Genomic DNA, 19,629 nt, shown 5'->3' with positions numbered 1-19,629 from the left:
CATCTTAATAGTAGCTACTTGGTTTAAGGCTGTATATTGTTTGTATTTGGATCTATTAATATTGTTCTTCCCCCTAAAGGAGAGGTATTGGAACACTACAGGGACACTATAAGTTTATAGGATAAAAACTGTAACACCTTGGATCTGCAGTGCTAGAAGGGAAAACACATGAACAACATGAAAAAACAAGGGAAGAAAGTGCCCCAAACAAACCAAGAATCCATGGCTAACACAACAGAAGAAATGACAGAGAAGAAGTTCAGAATGTATATAATTAAAATGTTCTGTGAATTAAAGGATGATATAAGAGAGCAAATACAGCAGCAATAGATCATTTCGATAAAGAACTACATAAGCAAATACAGTAAGCAAAAGGAGATTGAGGTTCGAAAAAAAACCCCAAACAAACAGAAATCCTTGAAATGAATGAAACAATAAACCCTCTTGGGGGTTGTTAGCTTCACTTTTGGCTCAAGTGTGTTCCTGACAAACCTTCCTCCACCTCTCAGTATCTTCATTCTTTCCTAAAGGAATAAATCAGTTGTTTCCTCTTTTGCATTAAATATTGATGTCTTCCTTACCTTGAAAAAATATTTTGATGCATGCTTTACCACTCCTAATCATTCTACTTCCCTGATTCCTTTCAACAATATCAATACTAATACTTCTTCTAAATTATTTCCCTCTCTCTCTCTCTCTCCTTTTAAATGTGATTGAACCCAGGGCCTTGCATATGCTAAGTGAGCCTCTATCACTCTATCCCCAGCCAGAAATGACTTCTCTTTTAACTGCCAACTCCATGCCCCACACATTTAATCCACACCTAACCTTTGCAGAATCCTGACATCACTACTCCAAAGTTAGACCATTCTCTCTTACCTATTTCTCTCCTTCTTTATCTTTTCTCCCTCCTTCTCACCATTCCTTTCTTCCACATTCCTGTCTCCCATTCTTCCTCTCAAAGCCACCTGCAGCCCCCTGCCCCTGAACCCCTGGTTGCAAGATTACCTTGATTATTTAAAATATTACAGAATAAGCAGTATAATAGATTTAGAAAAAAAGATCACTGGTGGGGCTGGGGTTGTGGCTCAACGGTAGAGTGCTCGCCTAGCACATGTGAGGCCCTGGGTTCAATCCTCAGCACCACATAAAATAAAATAAAGATACTGTATCCATCTACAACTAAAAAATAAATATTAAAAAAAAAAAGATCACTGGTGGCCTTAATAAAAACACTTGCAGTGAAGAAGGGAAGAAAAATTCCAAAGAGTACTGTTGGCAAGAAAATTAGATCCCAGTGACAGAATAAGCAATTGAAGAACATGGCTATTTAAACAGAATGCATGCTGGGCATATTGGTACATGCCTGTAATCCCAGTAACCTGGGAGGCTAAGGAAGGAGGATTGTAAATTCAAGTCTCAGCAACTTAGCAAAACCCTGTCTCAAAATAAAAAATAAAAAGGGCTAGGGATATAGCTCAGTAACAGACCACCCCTGCTCAATCCCCAGTATGGGGGCAGGGGACTGCACACCACAACCAACTATTGTTGCACCATGTGGTAGGTACAGTTCTAACGCAGTGCATGTACTAATTCACTGAACCACACAAAACCCCGTAAAGGAGGTCCTACAATTATCTTCATTTTACAAAGGTGGAAACTTAAGCTCAAAGACACTCAATAACTTGAATAGGATCATATATTGTCAACATATTCAACTCCTAAGAACTAGGGAAATCTTGATGAAAGCTGTGAAATCTAACAGAGGAATGGGGATGAGAACAAACAAAAACTTTCATCATGTGAGAAAGGTAGATTAATTAGCTTTCTGAGTTAGGAATGGACACTTCCTCCAAGTCTAGAAAAAAAAAATTCTCACACCTCTCTCATATCTCTTTTGCCAGGATCATGATCTGTGTGGATGTGAGAAAAAAATACCTTCTGGCTGTCAGGTTAGTATTAGTGAAATACAATCATACGGCGTTTAACCATGTATATCAGCCTCTGTTTTAAAGTGCTTTAAATATTCTTATTCACTAACTCCTCACAGCAGCTCCCTGAGCAGGTAGTATTGTTTTACAGAGGAGGAAAACTGAACCACAGAGAGGTCAAGCAATTCATCCAAGATCACTAGGAAACAGTGGAAATGGAATTCAAACACACACAGCCTACAATCTGTGAGATTCACCATGCAACTGCTATCTCTCAAACGTTCAATTTTAAAAAGCTCAATAAAGTATTTAATTCGACTTAAAAGAACCTTGTAGGGGGAAGGGGTACTAGGAATTGAACCCTCAGTGCTCTACCAGGGAGCTACATTCCAGTCCCGGCTTTTTTATTTTGGGGGCGAGGACCAGGGATTGAACTCAGGGGCTCTTGACCACTGAGCCACAACTCCAGCACTATTTTTATTTAGAGACAGGGTTTCACTGAGTTGCTTTAGTGCCTCACTGTTCCTGAGGCTGGCTTTGAAGTCTCAATCGTCCCTCAGCCTCCAAAAATCAATAGGATTACAGGCATGTGCCACCACACCCAGCTATCCAGCCCTTTTTATTTTGAGATAGGGTCATACTAAGTTACTGAGACTGGCCTCAAACTTGTGATCCTACTGCCTCAGCCTCCCGAGTAGCTAGGATTTCACACATTAGGTGTACAAATTCAACTAAAGCAGAACTTCTTGACGATAATGACTATAACAAAGTGGTTCCAAAGAGAAATCTGGAGATACCACACCATAGGAGCTTTGAAGATAGATCCAAGGGCCACAAACTGATGACCTGAAGGACAAATTTGGCCCTCAGATGATGTTTTTCTTAACATAGGGTTCGTTTATGATTTTGTTTTTGTTTCTTGGTATTGGGGATTGAACCCAGGCCCTTATGAATGGTAATCACGTGCTCTACTACCAAGCTACAATCCCAGCCTGTTTGTTTGGAACATACACACATGTTGTAAATACTATCCTGTATTCTTTCTGATTCATACATTTCTAGACTGGCCCCCATAAGAATCTGCGTTTATTAATCCTGAAAAATACTAGTTTTGTACTATGTAAGAATTTACCTACAAGAAGCCAGGGAATGAACCAAATGACCTCTTAAGACTCTCTCCAAGTGCTCTGATTCCAACATTATTTTAAAGAACATTGCTATAATTTGGATAAGTGTTCCCCAAAGACCCATGTGTTGAAATCCTGGTCAACATATTAGGTAGTGGAAGCTTAAGAGATGGGGCCTAGTAGGAGGAAGTCAGGTCACTGGGGGCATGTCCTAGAAGGGATATTGGGGTCCTGGCTCGTTATTTTTATTTTTTTGCTTCTTAGCCACCATGATGTGAATAGGCCTCCTCCACGGTTTGCTCTTGGTTGGCCTTTTGGTTTCGGGCTATAGACTGAAACCTCTGAAACTCTTGAGTCAAAATAAACCTTTCCTATTTTTAAATTGATTAACTTGGATATTTTATTACAGTTACAGAAAGCTGAGACAAACACACATAAACATAAACCTGGCTTATAAGAAAATGTTCTTGATCTTGGAAGAACTACACTAGAACATTCCAGTGTTGCCAAGTTTTTGATTTTCAATTCTGAAGTACAGAGTAAAAATGTTGCAATTAATGGTTTTTTGTTTGTTTGTTTGTTTTTTAGTTATAGTTGGACATTTATTTATTTAGTTTTATGTGGTGCTAAGGTTTGAACCCAGTGACTTTGCATGTGCTAGACAAGCACTCTACTGCTGAGCCACAACACCAGCCCCACAATTAATGTTTTAATTACATATTAAATGTTGAAATTAATAATTGAATTAGGATTAAGACATCTTTAATAAGCCAAAGTGATACAGTTTGTATAACACAAAAGAACAAATTATGTTATAGTTTACATTAAGATGTTTGTTATCATTTATCACTTTGGTTTGGATTGCTGAGAATAAAATGTGAATATTTTTGGTTTTTTAGAAAAAAGATTTCTATTTCAAAAATTTCAATCTAATAAATTGTAAGAATGGCATATTGAACTGCATGCTTTCACCTAGATTCACCACTTATACATTTTATTATCATTATTACCATCATTTTGCTGGACTGTTGGGAGAGTAAATTGTAGACATTATAACAGTTTCCTGAAATATTCTAGTGTAGATCTTCCAAGACCAAGAACATTTTCTTATAAGCCATAGGGTTTATGTTTGTTTGTGTTTGTCTCAGCTTTCTGTAACTGTAATAAAATATCCAAGTTAATCAATTTAAAAATAGGAAAGGTTTATTTTGACTCAGAGTTTCAGAGGTTTCAGTCTATAGCCCGAAACCAAAAGGCCAACCAGGAGCAAACTGTGGAGGAGGTCTGTTCACATCATGGTGGCTAAGAAGCAAAAAAATAAAAATAATGAGCCAGGACCCCAATATCCCTTCTAGGACATGCCCCCAGTGACCTAACTTCCTCCTACTAGGCCCATCTCTAAAGTATCTAAAATACTTATAATGAAGTAAAAGTTGAGATCAGGCTGGATACTAGTCTACCATGCCTTGGAGATAAAAGTGCATAGAAAAGAAGGAGCCACTGATAGAGGCAGTAATGTGAACTGTTACCTGATGCTATATGATAAGAGCTGGTTTTATGTTTGGCTTTTATGGAACATGGGGTTCAAGTCATCAGAAGCAGAAATGCCAAGCTTTCTGAGGATGAGCAGCAGTTCCTAGCTGAACCGGTCAGACTGACCTCTAGCCTAGAAGGCAGCTCACCAGGCAAGTACCTTTAGAGGCAACCAGTTGATTACTCAGTAAAAGCAGGGTAGAGGGAGACTGAGAAGAAAAAAATATAAGGGCAAATGAAGTAGGGGCAAGGAGGTAATGTTTAAACACTAAGAAGTCCCTTATTCTTGAACATCTGTTTCTTCAGATACAATAAAGTGCAATGAATTTATTTCAAGAATCCTCCAAAGAGCTAGGGTGAAGTTCATTGGTAGAGTATCTGCTTGGTGTTTTCAAGGCTCTGGGTTCCATCCCCAGCAATGGAACTCCTAAGTTCCTGAGTCCTTGAGATGAGAGTAAAGGGCAATTATAGCAGAAGCAAAGATGACTCAGAGCTTCCCTTGTTTGTTCTCCCATGAACTGAAATATAAGGCTAGAGGCAAGGAAGAACGAATGATCCTCTGAGCCACTCTTACATCATAATTCTGGTGCCAAGAACATGGAAAAGCAGCCTAAGGGACCAGGTAGGCCCTGAAAAACTCCAGATGATACTCCAAATGGTATCTGGGTGAGCTGGGATGCTGGCCACTGTAGAGGGAATTAGGGTTCACAGCTCAGCCTTAGGAGTAGTAAGACTCCCAGAGGTGAGCTAAGGAAAAAAGAGAAAGGCAATAAAGAACAGCAGCCAGAAGAAGTTCAGGCCACTAGTTATGAAAAAGAGTTAGAGGTTTGCAAAGAGAGAAAACTGGAAGGGAAAATGTTGAAAGAGATAAAAATATAGTTTCAGGAGACAGGGACAAGAAATGTCAATGCTTAATGATGAAAGTAAAGAAAGAAGTTCAGGGGCTAAGGGTATGTATAGCCAGTGGCAGAAAGCCTGCCTAGTATGCACAAGACCCTGGGTTCAATCTCCAGCAAAAGAAAGAAAGAGAAAACGAAAAAGAAAAAAGTTCATAAGAAGGGAAAAAAAAAAGATAATTGAGAATAACTAGAAAACAAAGCAAAAGCCGGGTTCAGTGGCACATGCCTGAAATCCCAGCAGCTGGGAAGGCTGAGGCAGGAGGATTACAAGTTCAAAGCCAGCTTCAGCGACTTAGCAAGGCCCCTAAGCAAGTCAGTGAGACCCTGTCTCTAAAAATAAACATACATAAAAAGGCTGGGGATGTGGCTCACTGGTTAAGTGCCACTGAGTTCAGTTCCTGGTACCAAAAAAAAAAAAAAAGTGAAGCAAAAATAAAAAAGCAATTCATAGTCATATATAATATTGCAGTTGATTTATCTATTTTACTTAATGAGATTTTGAATCGAGTGAATTTATTGCAAATTATTTTAAAATAAGCTTTTTAAATGATTTTATTATTATTAAAGTATTTAAAAATTCCTAATGTAACCTTTTAAAACAACTTCTTTAAAAAGTGAAGCCAGTGTAATAAAATAAAATTAAATTTTTTTTTCAAGTTTAATAATTCCTTCTTTTTTGTCAGGCTTTTGGAAGAAAGTAGAGAGAAATGGTATAAATAAACTCATCTGCAGGCAGTAGCCTGCTGGTCATTGACTGGCTCCTCACAAGAAAACAGTCCTGACTTGTGGCATTGATTTGAACAGTGTTGATTTGAACCATGTAAATATGCCCACCATACCCAGTTCCAAGCTATTGACCATCAACTTGAAAGTCACTCAAGGTGGCATCTGGGAGAAATGCATAAGTAGCATTCCACTGTAAAGTATGTTCACCAAGCATACACCAGACATACATGACCTCAACTGCATAAATAAGAGTAAACTGTAGTAAGGTAATTGGGAAATGGTAAATTTTGAGTTTTTATAAACTTTGGGTTTTTTCATTCTTAACAAAAACATTTATTTTACATTTTATCCAGAATAACCTGAAAAAAATACGGGGCACTTCATGAGTTAGTGTGTAATCACTGTATAGGGGACATGCTAATCTCCATGTTATTCCAATTTTAGTATAAGTGCTACCAAAGTGAGCACCCTTGTTTTTAATACATTTTAATTAAGTTTTTATAACTTGAAAAACATAAACTAATTTTTAACAATGGCTTGGAGAATTCCTGAAAATTTAGCACTCAGTTCTTATGATTGGTACAAGTCAGCATGATTTGCCTCCAGCACACTCCTGACACTCTCCCCCACACCCCCGCCTCTATACAAGTTAATATTCTACCATAGATACAAAACAGAAATTAAATACAACTCTTTTTTTGGCGGGGGGGGGGGCTTTAAAATATTATCTTCCTCCTTTTTAAATCAATTTTATAGGATTTTAAATAAATTACCAACATGTCGATTTTGATAGGGTTTATGGAGAAAATGACTGTCTCATACAAAGATTTTTATTGTTTTCAAAGGTTTTTAAATATGCAGATGGGTACTATTTGTCTTTGGCAAAGTATGGAGATGCCATAAACTGATAAGAGGTACAAATTAACACCAAAAGCCTTTATAATTAAGTATATGTTTATGCACTTGCACCACACAGAGAGTAGTAAACATAAAAGTAAAATTATTTCAAAACAAATGAGTCACATTAATGGCCCAGAAGTGGCATCATCACTTAATCTGGATCACCTAAAACACAGCATTTGGATCACTTAAAATGTTTGACCTAGTGAAAGCTGGTTTTTTTACAGGCATTCAAGGGTGTAGTAGTATCACGTTCTTGACACAAGGTGGAGCCAGTGCCATGAAGCTAGACTGTGAGTGTTCAGTTAAGGGCGGTCTAAGGTCAAAAACATCCGGAAGCAAAGACCTGATTCAGGACATCTGATGCAATCCTAAGGGGCAAAAGAATAGGCAAAACATTTTATTTCTATGAACTAGCTGATATATCATGCTAAGTATGAAAGAATATTTAAACAATTCAATTTCCAGGAACAAAGCAGAATTTGAAAATGATTTTCATTCATTTAACAAATATTTACGGAGCTCTACACTATATGATGAGTAGTATTTACAGTAGAGAACAACAACAACAAAAAGACCTTGCACTTATTTTCTTTGAAGCATTTTTCATAGATCAACCTTATTTTGAAACCAAATAATGAAATGAAGCTAAAATATGGCAAAATCTATTCAGCAGAACTATTCTATTCATAAAAGGTCTTTTTTTCCAAGGAACCTCAAATCAAGTGAAGATCATTAAAAAATAAATACGTGTGTGTGTGTGTGTGTGTGTGTATTTCCCCAAAGTCTTTTGTTTCTAACTTACTGCAATGCTATTTCTTATATACGCCTATGTGCTATAGTCCATAGTCCTCAAACACAGAACTCAGGAACTCCCATGCATCATAAAAAAAAAAGTAAAATACTAGGAATTGCAGAGTAAAACAATAAATAATTTAATGGCATAACTACTTTTAAACCTACTATGGCTCAGGCACTTCCCTACACATTATGATTACCATGATACACTAGAAAGATAAGGTCCCAAACTGGGCTGGGATTGTGGTAGAGTGGTAGAGTGCTTGCCTAGCATGTGTGAAACTCTGGGTTCAATCTCAGAACCACATATAAATAAATAAAATAAAGGTATTCTGTCCATCTGTAACTAAAAATATTAAAAAAAAAAAGAAAGAAAGAAAGAAAAAGACAAGGTCCTTGCTCTAACCATGAAACTTACAATTAGGTGGGAAAAAGCATGAACATAAAAAAATATGAGCTAACTTTAGGCAGTAACATATGCTATGAAGAAATCACCACCATCACCATTATTTTCATAACTGTATTTGTTTGCTTGGACTGCCATAACAAAATCACACACACTGAATGGTTTAAACAAAAGCAATTTGTTTTCTCATAATTCTGATGACTGGAAGTCTGAAATCAAGGTGTCAGCAGCTTTGGTTTTTTTTTTTTTTTTTTGAAGGCCTCTCTGCTTAACTTGAGAGGGCACTGCTTTCTCTGTGTCCTCACATGATCATTCCTCTGCACATCACCATCCTTAGTGTCTATGTATCCAAACTCCCTCTTCTTATATATAAAGAACCAGTCAGATTGGATTGGGATCTACCTTAACAGCATCATTTTAAACTTAATTGCCTCTTAAAGACTTTATCTCCAATTAAAGTTACATTCTGAGGTCCTGGGAATCAAGACTTCAAAACACACCAGGGGCTGGGGCTGTAGTTCAGTGGCAGAGCATTTGCCTAGCATGTGTGAGGCACTGAGTTCGATCCATTTGCACCACACAAAAAAACAAGCAAATAAAATAAAGGCATGGTGTCTATCTATGACTACAATATATATATGTATATTAATAACCCAAGGGCAAACACTTCAAGACAGCAATATAGGCAATGAATTTTTTTAAAAAACAAGACCCCAAAAGCACAGCCAACAAAAGCAGTAACAGACAAACAAATTACATCAAACTAAGAAGTTTCTGCACAGTGAAGGAAAAAAACCAACAGAGTGAAGAGAAAACCATCAGGCTAGGAGAAAATATCTGCCAACTTTATATATCTTACTAGGGATTAACAGCTAGAAAATATGATGAACTCAACAATAAGGAAAAAATGGTTTTTAAAATGGTTAAATGATCTGACGGACATTTCTAAAAACAAGATACACGAATGTCCTACAAGTATATGAAAAAATGTTCACTATCACACTACTCATTAGGAAATGCAAATCAAAACAACAATGAGATACACCAATTCACTCCAGACAGAATGACTTCTATCAAAAAAGCAAAAATAACAAATGCTGAAGACTGGGGGACAGGGGTCTTTTATATGCTAGTGATGGGAATGTAAATTAGTACAACCATTACAGAGAACAGTAGTTCCTTTAAAAACTAAAAATAGAACTACTATGTGATCCAACTATCCCACTTGTGGGAATATATTCAAAGGGAAGTGAAATCAGCATATAAAAGAGATACCTGCACACCCATGTTTATTGCAGCACTATTTACAATAGCCAACATGTGGAATCAACTGAGTTGTCTCCAATAGCAGATGAATGGATAAAAGAAAATGTGCACAATGGAGTGTTATTTAGTGATACAAAAGGATAAAATCCTGTCATTTGCAGCAAAACGGATGAAACTGAAGGACATTATGTTAAATGAAATAAGCCAGGCCAAAAAGAAAGAAAAGAAATGGAGACGTTTATATGGAGATGATATATAGATAGATAGATAGATAGATAGACAGATAGATAGATAGATATAGATATAGATATAGATAGATAGATATAGATATATGTATATCTTACAGAAGAAGAGAGTTATAATAGTAATTGCTAAAGGATGGGAAGAGAAGGGAAGGGAAGGGCGATAGAGGAAAATTGGTTATCAGGTACCAAATACAGTTTCATAAGAGGAATAAGTTCTAATGTTTTACAACACAGTAGGGTGACTATTGTTTGTAACAACCTGTTATATATTTTATGAAGATCTAGAAGAAAAGAGTTTGAAGCCTCCAAGCACAAAGAAAAGATAAATGGTTAACAAGATGGAAATGTTAATCATTCTGATTTGATCAATAATACATCTACCAAGTTATCACACTGTACCCCATAAATATGTACAATCATTAGTATTCTACAATACTGGAGATTGAACTCAGGTGCACTCTACTACTGGGCTACATCCCCAACCCTTTATTTTTATTTTTTATTTTGAGATAGGTCTATTGCCTAGACCACTGCCAATAACCCTCACAATGTTATTCTGTTTCTGCAGTAAACAACTACCTCAATTCATTCTCCTCACAGCAACCAAAACAATTTTCTAAAATAAGCATCACAGCATGTAACTCCCCTACTTAAAACTCTCCAATGGCTGATCATCTCACTGATATAAACTCCTTTCCATGATCTATAAGGCTCTACATATGGCCCTGTCAACATTTTTAATTTGGTATTATATTACTAACTACATAGCGACTACACTCCCCTCTTTGCTTTTCTCTAACATTCTAAACTGCTTCCCCTTCATGGGATTTTTATATTAACTCTCCCTCAATTCTTCACATAACTGAGCTACACCCCCAGTCATTCAAATCAATCCGCTTTTGGGTAGGAGTAGGGTTACTGGGGATCAAGCCCAAGGCCACTGAGCTACATCCCCTGGTTCCTTCTAATATTAAAGATCTTAACTCAAAAGTTACCTCCAGAGAAGCTTCCCTGATGAGAACACCTAACCTATTCCATCTGCCTAACCATCCCTTATTCTCTAATGTACCCTCCTATTTTATCTTTATAATATAAAATATTTTTATTACCTCATCCTGTTTTGTTTTATAACACTTATTACTATCTGAAATTATATTTACTTAGTACTTGTTTACTTGAATAGTACCCATCTCTTTTCTCTATCTTTTCTCTAAAACATTAAGTTCCATGAGCATAGATAGAGGCCTTTTCTGTATCTATCAATGCAGTATTCCTACACTTAAGAAGGAGCTCACACATAATAGGAACTCAAAAAACATTTTTAGGAGAGAATAGCGCTTACCACATTGGAAGGGTGTGAAAGAGTAGGGGGTGGAGAGAGGAACTGGTACAGGGGTGCAGTTGGATAGAAGGAATAACTTCTGATAACTATGGTTGACAACGACAGAATAATTCAAAAAACTAGCAGAGAGGATTTTGAATGTTTATCATTTTAAATAAATGGTAAATTTCAGAGGGGTTGGATGTACCAATTACCCAGATCTTATCATTACATGCTGTATACATGTACCGAAATGTTACACTGTACCCCATAAATATGTACAATTACTCTGTCATTTAAAAATAAAAACAGGAGTCAGGAACAGTGGAGTATGCCTATAATCCCAGTGACTTAGGAGGCTGAGGCAGGAGGATCACAAGTTCAAATTCAGCCTCAGCAAAAGTGAGGTACTAAGCAACTCAGTGAGACCCTGTCTCCAAATAAAATACAAAATAGGGCTGGGGATGTGACTCAATGGTCAAGTGCCCCTGAGTTCAAGCCCTGACACAAAAATAAATAAATAAATAAAACATATTTTCAATGTAAAAATAATATTTATTGAATAACAAATGACATTGTTAAATATTTTACAGATGGAATAATACCTTTCAACTGAAAAGCACTTTCATATAACTTCATTCAATTCTCACATCAATCTATATTATACTCCCTATTTTGAACAATAAGGAAACTAGTTGTTTCCTTAGAGAAGTTGTTTGACTTACCCCACTAGTAACATAGCAAGTGTAGAGAAAATCAGTATTGGTCTCTGTCCTCTCACTCTTAAGATTCTGTCCCTCAGCGTTTTTTTGCAATATCATCTTCTTAGATCAAATCATGGTGGTTAGTGTGAGGTTAAAGTAGCAGCACAGAAAGAGATTCAAACAGTCTAGACCACTATGCTTTTTGCATGTTTCAGAGATGCTTTGGTCATAACATGGGTTTAATCAATGCTTACTGAATTAATTGGCTAAACCACATATGTGGCAAAAGGCCTCAATAATCCCAAATTCAACACTGTCCAAACAAAACAAAACAATTCCACTGTCTTAAAGTTTCCTTTTGAAAATAATACTTGAAACACCATTTGGCAACACAACAGTAGTACTTGTCACAGACAAGATGGACCAACAGAAAATGAACTTGTGGGCAAACAGGATAGTTATTTGTATCTAGTCTCAAAGTTATCTCCCCCAAGAAATTTTAGTAATTTCATAAATTAAAAACTTATAGTGGAGGCCAGGCACGGTGGTACACGCCTGTAATCCCAGCGACTTGAGAGCCTGAGAGGCAGGAGGATGACTAGTTCAAAGACAGCCTCAGCAACTTAGTGAGGCCCTGAGCAACTCAATGAGACCCTGTCTTTAATAAAATATAAAAAAGGGTTGGGGATGTGGCTTGGTGGTTAAGCACCCTGGGTTCAATCTCTGGTACCAAAAAATACTTAGTGGAGGAACTTCACACAGACACTACCTCACCAAATGATCAAAGTTAAAAATCAGTATTAAGACATACCAATATTATATATGCTCTTCACAGTACTTCCTGAGAAGGGTACAAACACTCTCTTGTGGTATTCTTCCCCAAAATACATTATCTCAATCTAATAATGAGATACCAAGGGACACACTAAAAAATAACTGAGGAAGACTTTTCAAAAATATCAAGTCATGAAGGACAAAAAGAATGAGAAACTTTCAGTTTGGAGAATAAAAGAAATAACTAAATGTAACACAGGAATTTGCATTGGATCCCGGAAGAGAAGATATATTAGTTTAAAAAGTGAAAGTCCAACAAGACCTATAGTCCAGTTCATGATATCAACCCAATGCTAACTTCTTGGTTTTGATAATTGTACTCAGGGAAAGCTGGGTAAAGTATATACAAGGACTCTAAGTACAATATTTTGAATTTCTGTAACTCTAAAATTATTTCAAAATAAAATGTGTTTAAAAGCACTGAAAAAAATGAATTTTACAATGGCATTGAGCTGAGGTTGTGGCTCAGTGGTAGAGCACATGCCTAGCTAGCATGTGTGTGGGTTCAATCCTCAGCACTACATAAAAGCAGATGAAGGAAACAAAGATATTGTGTCCAACTACAACTAAAGGAAAAAATATTTTAATAAATAAATAAATAAATGGCATTTTAGGGCTGGGAATGTAATTGAGTGGGAGAGCATTTGCTAGCATGTGTGAGGCTGAGTTCAATCCTCAGTACCAAACAAATGAACCAACATAAAGGTATACTAACTTTTTTCTCTGTGATCCAGTAATGGAGATGTCTGGATAACCTGATATTTTTAAAAGAGTTGCCACTTTTATATATTTAGGAATACGGACCACTAGCAATTTAAGATTTTTCTCAAGTTGTCATTTATCTCTTGATTTTTTTTTTTAATGCAGTTTTGGGGACAGGGTTTGAAATTTTTTTACATGGCTGATTTTAACGATGTTTTTCTTTTTGGATTTTGAAACCAATACACATGTTCCCTACTCAAATTTTATAAAAGAATTCACTCATATATTTTTTAACACTTTTAAGATGTTGTTTTACATCTAGATATCTAATGCACATAAAACTTAATCTTGGCATGCAACTTGAAGTTCAGATCCAATTTTGTATTTTTCCAAATAACTATCCAGTTAAATCTATCCTTTCCCCACTTCCTGGTGATGCCACCTATATCCTATAATAACTTTCCATATAAATTTGAGGCTATTTCTGATTTTTAATTCTATTTCACTGATCTGTTAACGCCACACTCTTTTAACCATAGAGGATTTATATGTTTTACTATCAAATGAAGCTAAACTCATCCTCTTGCTCCTCTTTATCAGTTTTCTTGGCTATTCTTGCCTATATGCTTTTTCATATGAACATTAAAATTCAAGTTCCAGAAAAGATACATTGGTATTTTAATTGAATTTGTGTTAAGTTTATAAGTTAATTTAGGAGTACTTGACATCTTTATTATTCAAGTCTTCTTATCTAAAAAAAAAATATGGTTTCTTTCCGTTTGTTCAAGTCTATTTTTAATGTTTCAGAGCTTCCTAAAATAGCATTTATATATTTTTTTTACATTTTTGCCTATAAACTTTAGCTTTTTTTGTTGCTGTTATAAATGGGTCTTATCTTCTATTACATCATCTAATTGGGAACTCTTTGCATAACTGAAGGCATCTCATTTCTGTATATTAATTTTATTATCTACTACTTTACTAAATTTTCTTTTTCTGTGAAGGAGTTCTTCCATTGACTCTCTTGAGTTTTCTAAATATATAATCATACATCTGATAATACAGATAGTTGTTCTTTCTTCTACCTTTTCTAACTTTTACCATTTCATATCCAATATCTATGTCTATGTTATCACTTGTCTTATTGTGTTGGTTAATGCCTCTTCTTAATACTAAATAACAATGGCAAATATAGATATCCTTATCTTATTCCTAATTTTAACAGAAATGCTGCTTATGCCTCCTTATTAAGCAAGAAACTGGATTTCAGACTGACATACATATTTCATGCTAAGGAAGTAAATTTCCTCAGTCTCTACTTGATTGAATCTTTAAAATTGTGAATGTGATCAACAATAATTTAAAATGTCTTTGACTCTCTGCTCTTCATTTTGGTTTCCTCAGCCTCCTTGGACTCTTATTAGTCAACTCATTGTTTGCCTTATTCTCAATAAAGGGTTCTAATTTAAAAATTAAAAAATAAAAAATAAATAAATAAAATTATGAATGTGTGTTGAATTCTGTCAAGTCTCTTAGCATAAAAAGAGGCTTTATAAGACTGTATAAAGATGATCCTGTGATTTTTTTGTCACATCTATTAATATAAATTATATGAACAAATTTTCAAACATAAAACTATTTTTACATTCCTGGAATAAACTCCAGTTTGCTTAATGTGCTACTGTATTTTGTTCTAATATTTTATCTACAATTGTTATATAAGTATTAATAGTTAAAATTGTTCTATAGAGGTTTTTATGCAATCTTTATTGATTATCAACATTATACTCTCACTTAACAAAAATAATTTAGAAGTTTTCTTTTTTTCTGAAAGAGATTAAGTACCGTTAGTATTAAATATCTTTTAAATTTAATAGAATTCTCCTATGAAACAGTCTAGATTTAAGATTTTTGGTGAGAGAGCTCTTTGAAAATTTGCCTATTGATTTTAGGAAATTTAATGTGTCTAGATGTTCTATTTTTACTGAGATTAGTATATTTTGCTTTTTTGTCAACTTAATTTTAAGTGCTTAATTTAGTGGGGTTTTTGCATATCCATAAGGTTATATAACAATCACCACTATCTAATTCTAGAACACATTTATCATCCCATAAAGAAGTCTCATACCTGTTAGTAATCACTTCCCATTTCTCTCTCCCTTTACCACCAATCTATTTTCTGTCTCCATAGATATGCCTATTCTGGATATTTAATATAAATGTCCTCATAAAGCATGTGGTATTTTATGTCTAGCTTCGTTCACTTTACATAATGTTTTTAAGATCATCCATATTGTAGCATTTATCAGAACTTCCTTTTGTGGCTGAATAATATTCCATTATATGAATATAACATTTTGTTTACCAATTAGCTGACATTTGATTTGCTTCACTTTTTTGGCTATTACAACTAATGCTGCTATGAGCATTCATGTACAAGGTGTTTTTAAAATTTTTAAATTGTAGATGGAAACAATACCTTTATTTTATTTGCTTATTTTTATGCGGGGCTGAGGATCAAACCCAGTACCTCACACATGCTAGGCAAGTGCTCTTCCACTGAGCCACAACTCCAGCCCTGTACAAGAGGTTTTTAAATATATTTTTTAATTTCTCTTGGTTATACACTTAAGAATGAAAATGCTAGATCATAATGATAACTCTTCGTTCAATTATATGAAGAACTACCAAACTTTTTTCTAAAGTGGCTGCATTATTTTATATTCTTAACAAAAGTATGAGAGGTCGAATTTCTCCACATCCTCAACAACATTTGTTGTTTTTCACTTTTTAAATTATAATCATCATTGGAACTGGAGAGTATTACCAGTTAATATCCTCAAATAGCAGAGCATTACCTAGTATGTGTAATGGCCTGGTTTCAATCACACTGATTGAAGAAGGGAAGGGAAGGGGAGGGGAGGGGAGGGGAAGGGGAGGGGGTGGGGGGGGGGGAGGGAAGGGAGAGGGGGGGGGGGAGGGAAGGGGAAGGGGGAGGGGGAGGGGGAGGGGAGGGGAAGGGGGAGGGGGAGGGGGAGGGGAGGGGAAGGGGAAGGGGAAGGGGAAGGGGGAGGGGAAGGGGGAGGGGAGGGGAAGGGGAAGGGGAAGGGGAGGAAAGGAAAGAAGGAAGAAATAGCTGGGTGCAGTGGTGCATGCCTGTAATCCCAGCAGCTCAGGAGGCTGAGGGAGGAGGATTGAGAGTTCAGAGTCAGCCTCAGCAACCTGCGAGGCACTAAGCAACTCAGTGAGACCCTGTCTCTAAACAAAATACAAAGTAGGCAGGGCTGGGGCTATAGCTCAGTGGTAAAGTGCTTGCCTCACATGTATGAGGCACCGGGTTAGATCCTTAGCACCACATAAAAATAAATAGATACTGTGAGTTCATCTACAACTAAATAAATACTAAAAAATACAAAGTAGGGCTGGAGATGTGGCTCAGTGGTCAAGTGCCCCTGAGTTCAATCCCTAGTATCAAAACCAAAAAAAAAAAAAAAAAGTTAAGAAAGAAATAATAAGGGCTGGGGTTGTGGCTCAGTGGTAGAGTCCTTGACTATCATGTGTGAGGCACTGGGTTCAATTCTCAGCGCCACATTTAAATAAATCAATAAAATAAAGGTCCATCAACAACTAAAAAATATATTTAAAAGAAATAATAAAAATAAAAATAAATAAATAATAAACTAGTGAATCTGAAGTAGGCTAGTGAATCTGAAGTAGTATCTATTGTGGTTTTGATTTGCATTTCCCTAATGACTAATGATTTTAAGTGTGTTTTCATGTGCTTTTCAGCCATTAAATATCTTCTTTAGAGGCATGTCTATTCTTTTTGCCCACTTTTTAACTGGGTTATTTTTTTCATTTGTTGAGTTGGAAAAATTCTTATATACTTTGAATACTGAACCCTTATCAGGCACATGATTTGCAGATATTTTCTTCAACTCTGTGGCTAGTCTTTTTACTTTCTTGATAATGTCCTTTGAAACACAAAAGCTTTTAATTTTGGTGAAATCCAATTTATCTCCCCACCGCCCTTGGTTTGCTTGTGTTTTCAGGTTTATATATAAGGAACCACTGCCTAATCCAAAGTCACAAAGATTTTCACATGTTTTCTTCTAAGAATCCTATAGTTTTAGCTCCCTATGTTGTTCTTTTATCTATTTTGAATTAATTTTGATACATGGAATGTGATAGGTCTCCAACTTCACTCACTTGCATGTGGATAACCAGCATCCCAGCACAATTTGTTGAAAAAACTATTCTTTTCAATTTTATTGAATTGTGTGACCACCTTAGTGGAACATCAATTGAACATAAACATGAAGAGTCTATTTCTAGACTCCCAATTCTTCTCCATTGATCTACAAGTCTAGCTTTATATCATTATGCAAGTTTCACACAGCCTCGATTAATGTAACTCCGAAGTAAATTTTGAAATTGGGAATGAGTCCAACTTTGCTCTCTTTTTTTCAAGTTTGTTTTGCCTATTCCAAGATTCTTGCAATTCAATATGAATTTTAGAGTCAGTTTATCAGTTTCTGGATTGGAAAAAAAAAAAAGAGGAAGGGATCCAAGGGATAGTTCAAGAGTGGAAAATATGTCTAGCATCAACAAATTCCTGGATTCTATCTCCAGCACTAAAAAATAATAATAATGATAACAATAATCTGGGTTGCTTTTGTTATTGTTTGTTTGTTTTTGATACTAGGAATTGAACCCCAGGGACACTTAACCACTAAACCACAACCCCAGCCCTTTTTATATTTTGATGGGGTCTCACTAAGGCTGACTTTGAACTTGCAATCCTCCTGCCTTAGCCTCTCTAACCACTGGGATTATAGACATGTGCCACAGCACCCAGCTGGCATCTGGGATTTTCACAGGTTCTTCATTGAATCTGTTCTTCTATTTGGGGGATTACTGCCATCTTAACAATATTAAATCTTCCATTCCATGTACACTGACTAGGAATCAGTTTTGACAAATTATATTTTACTAGAAAGTTGCCTATTTCAACTAGATTTTTCAATTTGCCTACACAGAATTGCACAAACAACTTGCCTTACATTTTAAATTTTCCTGTTTTGATGATTATTTCTGCAAGCCACTTGTGCTTTCTCCAAAAAACAAAACTATATAAATACATATTTGTACACACACACACATCCATATAGGGCTGGGGTATAGCTCAGGAGTAGAACATATGCTTGGCATGGGGCAAGGCCCTGGGTTCAATCTCCAGCAACAAAACAAAACCAACTTTTCATTTTATTTAGGAGTGTCTACCATTTGCCTGTTTTCCAGCCCCATTAATCCCATACTTATCTTCACTAATTTCTCTCTTCTGCTTTCTTTCAATTTATCCTTTTCCCCTAGCATTTTGAGTTGGATAGTCTATTAATTTTTGTTTATTTCTTTATGCTTTCATAGGTATTAAATGAATCTTAATTTGGTTGTATCTCATAGATTCTGATGTCATTTCCATTTTCAAACCTTATTTCCAATATTGTTATTTTCTAGAAGGTTTCAATTTAATTGTCCCAAGATTTCAACTTTGACCTAGGAGTTGTTTATTTAATAGACTTTTAAAAACATTTTCTGCATTGAGGTCCAGATTTGGGTATAGATAAGAGAGATATCCCAGAACAGGGTATAAAATTAAAAGAGAGAAAGAGGGCTGGGGATGTGGCTCAAGCGGTAGCACGCTCGCCTGGCATGCGGGTGGCGCTGGGTTCCATCCTCAGCACCACATAAAAATAAAATAAAGATGTTGTGTCCGCCGAAAACTAAAAAATAAATATTAAAAAGAGAGAGAGAGAGAGTGAGAGAGGTTTGACTTAGCAAACTTAACAGGCCAAACAGAGAAATAATTGTCCCCAAAAAGGAGGCTGAAAAGGAGGAATCAGAGATGTTGGATGAAAACAAAAAGAAATATCACAGAAAATAAGATAAGGAACAACCTCAAAAAAAAAATAAGCTTGGACAGGAAAATAGAGGTCAAGTCACAAATTGCATGTTCAAAAAGGAACAGGCTGAAGGTTGTCAGTAAGAACAAACTCCTTTTTGAGATGCTTAGTCATGATGAGAAAGACAATGAAAGGGCATTTAGCTGTGAGCTTTAGTGGGTGGGTAGAAGTTTTTTGTTATCTTGTTGTTTTATTAATATGGAAGACATTTGTGGATGGGATATTTTGAAATAATAATGGAGTCATTTCTATCCACAACTCTTTATACTCATTG

General features: G+C 35.8%; 1 protein-coding gene and 1 non-coding gene across 3 annotated transcripts in view; both read right to left on the bottom strand.

Moving 5' to 3' along the window:
• Efcab2 (EF-hand calcium binding domain 2) overlaps positions 1-19,629 on the bottom strand; it is a 133,097-nt gene that overhangs the window by 53,332 nt on the left and 60,136 nt on the right. The gene's annotated exons all lie outside the window — the stretch shown is intronic.
• On the bottom strand, positions 6,581-6,684 carry LOC124085049 (U6 spliceosomal RNA). The gene has a single exon (XR_006849324.1). It is a non-coding gene; the product is annotated as a U6 spliceosomal RNA (small nuclear RNA).

The sequence above is a fragment of the Marmota monax genome, unplaced genomic scaffold, assembly GCF_021218885.2.
Source record: "Marmota monax isolate L192 unplaced genomic scaffold, Marmota_monax_Labrador192_F-V1.1 WCK01_AAM20220418_F8-fsc00090, whole genome shotgun sequence".
NCBI classification, from domain to species: Eukaryota; Metazoa; Chordata; class Mammalia; order Rodentia; family Sciuridae; genus Marmota; species Marmota monax.
This window is presented reverse-complemented; position numbering and strand designations above follow the sequence as displayed.